The following is a 7,545-nucleotide window of genomic DNA, read 5'->3' on the forward strand; positions in this document are numbered from 1 at the left end:
GGAATACATATTATTTACACATAATCATATAGCATAATTTAGATGCATACTCTTTGTTGCGTGCCTTCCCTAGCTGCGCCCGAACCGAACAAGAACAAGTCTTTAGGACTCCAAGTGTCGTCCCTCCGTAGATAGTCCACAGCACGTCCGGATCCGCCTTAAGATTGACCAACTAGAATCGCCCTTAAGGTACTAAAGAATTTCGGCACTTATAGTCAAGAAATGTGTCTGAATTTTCTCTCAAAAACTCACTTTGAATACTTGAATTAATCTCTAAAAATATGTGACCCTAGGCACGTATTTATAGAGTTATGGAAAGGGAATTGGAATCCTAGTAGGATACGAATTAATTAAACTTAGAATCCTATAAGAACTCTAATTAATTAATTTATCCTTTTAGGAATAGGAATTTAATCATATACTAATTCTAATAGTTTTAGGAATCATGCATGAACACAAACTCACACACACACGGCAGCCACGAGGGCCGCCCATGCGTGTGCGTGCGAGCAGCAGCCCACGCAGCGAGGCCATGGCCTTGGCGCGCGCTGGGCCTGCCTTGCGGTGGGCCTGGGCGCTGCCTTGGCTGGGCGCGCGTTTGGCTTGCTGGGCGATGGCCCGACTTCGTGCTGGGCCTTCGTCCGGCAGGCCTCGTCCGATGCTAATTCGTACGATACGCTTCCGATTAAATTCCCGGTTCCGGAATTCATTTCCGATACGAACAATATTTAATACTTCCGATTCAGGAATCAATTTCCGTTTCGAACAAATATTTAATATTTCCGTTTCCGGAATTATTTTCCGATTCCGATAATATTTCCGATTCTGACAATATTTCCGTTTCCGGCAATATTTCCGATTCTGGTAATATTTCCGTTTCCGATAATATTTTCCGATACGTACCATGTTTCCGTTTCCGGCAACATCTACGACTTGGATAATATTTATATTTCCGATACGATCCATATTTCCGTTTCCGGCAATATCATCGTTTCCGGAGTATTCATTTCTTGCCTGTGACGATCTCAGCTCCCACTGAAACCAAGATCCGTCGATTCCGAATATCCATAGATGGAGTATCTAATGCCATTAAATACTTGATCCATTTACGTACTATTTGTGTGACCCTACGGGTTCAGTCAAGAGTAAGCTGTGGATTAATATTATTAATTCCACTTGAACTGAAGCGGCCTCTAGCTAGGCATTCAGCTCACTTGATCTCACTGAATTATTAACTTGTTAATTAATACTGAACCGCATTTATTAGACTTAACATAGAATGCATACTTGGACCAAGGGCATTATTTCCTTCATCACATACATAACACAATGACCCAAAAGTGGCCCAAACAATAACATTCTCCTAAGAATTAAAGACTGGTCGTTTAAAGGCCTAAGAAGTGGCCCAAATTAGCACCCTCACTAGGCTGATCACCTAGAACACAGGGGATACACATTCCAAAAAGCTATATACTTAGCAAAAAGCACCAAGGCAAAGTATTGTCGTCCCTGTTTAAGGGCGAAGGCTTTAAATGTTAACCTAACCAACACAATAAAAAGTAAACATGAACACCAAACTAGGTAAGGCCAAAGATAATGCATCCATTCTAGGACACCTGTTCATTTCAACAAGTCAGTTATAATTACAAAATTATACACAAAAGAGGCCTTAAAAAAGGCGTCACAAAAGCAAAATCACAAAATAAATACGACAGCCTTTAAATGCTTCATTCATCATCATCGTCAGGAACAAACACTGGAGGAGGACGCCCTTCTTGCAAGGCGTTCTCCACCTCCACGCACTAGTACATAATTAACCTTAAGTAACACCAAAACATTGATACATAAAGTGGTAAAATTGTTACTATAGACAATAGGTAACACTTTAGTGGGTGATACATCCGCCCATGTTCCCTAAGGTCTTATGTAACACTTTGGGTAACTTATGGTAACACTTTTAAAAGTGTTACCATAAACCCTCTTATGTAACACTTTTTTATATCAATGGTATCATTTTTAAAGTGTTACTTTTTATTTCTTAGGTAACACTTACTTATCTTTAGTAACATTATGCAATCATATAGTAACACTTTATCCGACATTATGTATCACTTTTGCGAACTAATGTAACACCTTGTTGATTATTAGGTAAAATTTTTCGATCATCTTTTGACATATAGTAACACTTTATTCTACATTATGTATCAATTTTTGCCAACTAATGCAACACCTTGTTAATTAATAGGTAACATTTTTTTTTTAATTATTATTACTATTATTATTATTATTATTATTTTATTATTATTATTATTATTATTATTATTATTACTATTATTATTATAATAATAAAGAAACAATTACACAAAGTTGGATGGGAGCCTAGCCAATAATTGGGTTCCGACACCCTTATTCAAAGCAAAACACAAACGATGAAAAAGAAAAGAACGAATGTTAGCAGCAACCGTGTTACTCTGAGCAACACGTGAGACCCTTATTATTATTATTATTATTATTATTATTATTATTATTATTATTATTATTATTATTATTATTATTATTATTATTATTATTATTATTATTATTATTATTATTATTATTATTATTATTACGACGACTATTACAATTACTACTATGGTTATTTAAATTATGCAACTTTTTTTTATTTTTTGAAGTTCAAGATTAAATTAACACGAACAACAACAACGATTTTGAAATTAACATATACAATAAATAATTGAAATTTATATAATTTCATAGTTTCTTAAAAAAACATCCACAAACACTATTTTTTTGTTTGGCTAAACAATCTAATAAACAAAACAAAACGAAAGACAAATTCGGTCAACTTCCTCGACTTCGATCTCTAGACTACCAAATTCCAAAAAGAGAAAAAACAACATAATAGTCAGCGCAACAGCAAACAAACATCAGTAGTAATAGCGCACAGCAGCTAGCAGTTGCCAACATACAACAGTAGACTACAGATCAGTAACAGTAACAGTAATAGTATTGACAGCAGTACAACAACAGTAACAGCAGCAGACGCACAGCAGCAGCTAGCAGCGACAGCAGCAAACAACAGCGACAGCGCGCAGCAGCTAACAACTCCAAAATGCTACTCCAATCCTTCATCTTGATCCATTTGATCCTATATATGTGTGAAATTATCTGGAGTCTGGACAGTACCTGGAAAAGAAGGACATATATTTGGTACAAGTGAACTCTCTTATTTCATACGCAATGATAATTGTCATTGAATAATGGTACATGACAAGCTCTTGGAACCTACAGTTACCGGAATAGAAGAACCACACAGGTTGGAACTTAGAGTTGTAGCCCTTTCAGAGGAGATGAACTTAAAGGATTAGAATATGAACCTTCAGACATAGTAATCTAAAATCAGAGAATAACAATATATTAATAGAACTTCCCAGCAAATTAATGCAATCCTTGAACTCACATAATACAACACCAGTAAAAAAGAAAAAGGCCCACAAAATTGCCAAAAATGAAAATAAAATAAAATCTAGAGACTAAGAAAAGGAATTCGATAAAGTCTGAATGCTCGAATACAATATCGTATGCTCGAATACAATATCAGTTCATAGCACACAAATAAGAACATACCTGGAAAAAAAGGGGGAATTCGATAAAGTCAGATCAAGAGCTCGATCGACATAACGATTAAGACCACGAGATTGGAAGCACGAATTCAATGAAAAGTGCAAATTCGGAATTTGAATTAAGACAGGCGCAAATTCATTAAAACTTGAAATTAAAATTGCGAATTTTCTGAATCAATACCGCAGCTGAGACTTAAACTTGGAAAAATTACTTGTATTGATAATTTAAGTGCAAAAATATGATTACTACAGAACCTTTATTTATTAAGCATTTGTATTGATAATTTAAGTTCAATGTAGACAAAACACGCATGTGCACAGTATTGTTTTTGCCAGAAATGCACTTGAGGGTTTTTTTTTGTTTTTGATGTAACATTTAAGTTGTAGAGTTTTTTATGTGTATTGTTCGTTTTTATTAGATACAATGTAATTACAAAGGGCAGTGGCAGTCATAAAGATCAAATCTTACAATTTTTACAGTATGAGATCCTGCAGGACAAAATTCTTAGGATATAATGTTCAACCAATAGGACTTGGGTATGGGGCATGGGGGGTTGATGTTTTTTAACAGGTTGGTATCAATATAGGAGCCTAGTAGCTTAACTTCATTGAGCTCCCACTTGAAACTACGAATCATGAAACTCATTACATAGGCATGAATCTCATATTGATCATTGGCTCTCTATAGAAAAAAAAATAGTTTTGGTAAAGATCATGATCATATGACGGAAGTTTCAGGCTAGAGCCTTCTACCATTCAGGCCAAGAGGTGAGGATTTGGGAGATAAATACCTAATTAGCAAAGACTAAACCCATCTATTTCATATAAACCATCAGATTTCCAATTACATCAAAATATTTGAAGGAACTCTTGAAACAAAATATCGGGTTTGAAGTTCTGGTTGGAGCTTATAGTCAAGCTATAGAATCTGTTGTTATAGCTGGGATAGACTATGTCTTACTTGTATATTCCCTACCTTTCTACTGCGAGCTCAGTTTGTGTCTTAGTAAGGGTAACAGTATCAGCTAAATCTGGCATTCTAACTACACAAAAACTCTATACAACTTCTCTTTGGCTTGATCAAATTTTAGTTCAAATGGGGGAAGTATTCCCACACTTAAGTGACCAGTCCTTTTGTCTGGTCACATTTCATTTGCATTTTTTAAGGCTGCAGGTATTCTCAACTCGGCTACTGAACAGGTTTTGTGACCGGTAGATTTTAGCAAAGACAAATTTCAGAATAGCAAAGACAAAATAAAAAGAAGTTAAATAAAAGTAAAAACAAAATAAAAAGAAGCCCCCCCCCCCCCAACAATTTCAGAAAATATTTATATTTAGTAATAAACACTAAAATAATCACTAAATGCTACTTGCGTCAATGGTTATTTATAGTTTAATAACACTAATGCACACCTTGGTCTAGGGTTCAAATCCTCGTACCATGCTTTTACTTTTTAGTTTCATCTTTTTTCTCGCCCCCCTTCTTTTAAGTTTCACTTTCTTCCTTGCCCCCCAACGTTGAATTCGTGGCTCCGCCACTGAGTACACAAGCCTTAATTTAACAAAACTTATCCTTTTTGGTTAACACTCTTCATAATTGGTTCGGACCGGATATTTTAGTGTATAGGTAAAAAAGCAGAATATCCCATAACTGTGTAAACCTAAAGAGAATCTATTATAAGAGGAATTGATATACCTTCGTATCAGATTGTCTAGATGCAGCATGTGAGTTCTGCAACTTCTTCGGGTCGTCGGAGGAACAATTTTGGCAGAAGAAGTGATCAAGTCTTTTAGCTTCTTCTGCCGTCATTTCTATACATGGAAAAGGAGGAGGATCCTACAATTACAGTTAAGTAATGTATCAGTGTAAATTAAAATGACAGTACCGTAGCATCGATAGATCTTTCATAACTTTTTAGTACAAATTTAAATGCCAAATGGCTAATCCATCAAGTACCTGTTCTAGGACACCACTAGCAAAGGTTCCAGAGAATCCAGAGTGTCCAGGATGAGATTGTTGTACCTAATTAAAGAAATATGTTTCCTAAACTCCAAAAAGATGAGGTGAAATTAAAGAATAAACAACCATTATGAAAATCGATCATACCAAAACTCTTCCCCGGGAAAGGTCAAAGAGGCATGTATTCCCACCCCTGAATATCTCTAGCTATGGAAACCATTTTCAAGTAAATTTGAAGATTATTCAGTTTAAAGAATAAGTGGAATCCAGATTAAAGAATAAAGATCGCAAAAGATTAACCACTCCAGTCTTTCATCAGCACAAGCCCAAAGATTTGATCAGAAGCGTTACTGACATCAATAGGTTTTCCCAGTTCGTTTCCTGGACCAACTACTGCAGCCTGCATCATCAAGGGAAAAACACAGTCAGCTTAAACAGGGAAAAGAAGGGTCTCCCAGATAGGAAATCAACATAATTGTGCCTGAAACAAGCTAGGATATATTAATTTTGGGTCATAAACCTGATAACATTTAAAACAGTTCAAACTTCCAATAATTACTCATAAAACAGTGTAAAATATTCGATATTGATAGAAAAGAGGATTAGTAACTAAATTGAGATGCAACTCATTTCAGAGATGGAGAGGTATGTTGTGAACCAAATCATTCATTCATGAACTCCTGATTGACAGTTAATATATTGAATATCATCAATTGCACACAAAAGAAGCATTCAGCGCAATTAAAAAACCTAATTCATATGAAAATTTTGAATAGGATACATCAAAATCGATTCGCTCAGCTTGAAATTCACCCAAATAGAAAACTAAATCCCTAATTACAACTCCCTCAAGTACGGTGATGACACAACCACTATCCTAAGTTACTAGTCTTAGAAAATCCTTAACAATATGCAAATATTGCACCTCCGTTAGATCATATCACTGTAAAATTACCTAAAAACAATATCAAGCCTGTGTGAACATCCCAATTTGATGAACCCTAGTAGTACTAGAAGACCCACTCTCGAAATGCCAACTTCATCTGGATTGAGGGTTGGAGGCAGTAATGAAAAGGAAATAAAGCATAATTAACACAATTAAAAACTACTTCTTACCTCTAAAACGGTTCAAACTCCTCGAAGGAGAGCAAATTTCGCACTTATCTTCACAATTGGCTAATTGAAAAGCAAATTGGAATCGCCGACTCAATACTCAGAATTGAAACTATAAATTATGACCAGATCTATTCGAATAGAGTAAGAAATTGAGGTATGGGGAGAAATTCACTGTTTTGTGGTGAGAATTAGGGTAGCAAGAATTTTGCTACCATGTTTGGTGGAGAGGAGAGGAGGTGCGAAAGGGAAGAGGGTTTTTGTTTTGTTAGTTCAACTTTTTTTTTCTTTTGTTTTTTCTATTTAATTCGTTTTTTGGGTAATTTCAAGCTTTCTCTATTAAAAAAAATATATACTTCCTATATCACAAATACGACGAGTTACTGGTCGTATTTAGAACTCTGGTCGTCGTTGATTTTAGAGCAGACCCGAAAAAAAAATCCCGCTTTACTTTTCGCCAAATTTTCATATATTTTACGATGAGAATATTTATAAATACATCGAGATTGGAGGCTGGTCGCAACTAATGAAACTATTCACGACCACTTCCAATACTCGTCGTTGAAATTGATTTTTTACGACGAGAAACGCTTATGGTCGTAATTTTTGGTCCTGAGTGAGAGTTTTTTACGATTAGCCCATATTTTTATTGCAAATATTTAATTTCCTTCTTAAATAAGATAACACTTCATAGTGTTACCATAAAATGTTACCTATTTTAAAAGTGTTACCATAAACTGTTACCTATTTTAAAAGTGTTATCATAAACTGTTACCTATTTTAAAAGTGTTACCATAAAATGTTACCTACGTTAAAAGTGTTACATTGAGTGTTACATTTTTACAAAAA

The 7,545-nt window shown here is 35.0% G+C and overlaps 1 long non-coding RNA gene across 3 annotated transcripts; it reads right to left on the reverse strand.

Moving 5' to 3' along the window:
• Positions 1-2,722: 2,722 nt before the first annotated feature.
• LOC130459329 (uncharacterized) lies at positions 2,723-7,107 on the reverse strand. Of its 3 annotated transcripts, XR_008918673.1 has the most exons (7): positions 6,700-7,107; positions 5,884-5,983; positions 5,731-5,790; positions 5,581-5,646; positions 5,320-5,460; positions 3,290-3,393; positions 2,723-3,186 (listed from the first exon to the last, which is right to left on the reverse strand). It is a non-coding gene; the product is annotated as an uncharacterized lncRNA (long non-coding RNA). The 3 variants fall into 3 exon arrangements; XR_008918672.1 differs by having other exon boundaries at positions 3,296-3,393; positions 5,731-5,983; XR_008918671.1 differs by having other exon boundaries at positions 5,731-5,983.
• Positions 7,108-7,545: the final 438 nt, after the last annotated feature.

This window comes from Spinacia oleracea, chromosome 4 (assembly GCF_020520425.1).
Source record: "Spinacia oleracea cultivar Varoflay chromosome 4, BTI_SOV_V1, whole genome shotgun sequence".
In the NCBI taxonomy this organism is placed as follows: Eukaryota; Viridiplantae; Streptophyta; class Magnoliopsida; order Caryophyllales; family Amaranthaceae; genus Spinacia; species Spinacia oleracea.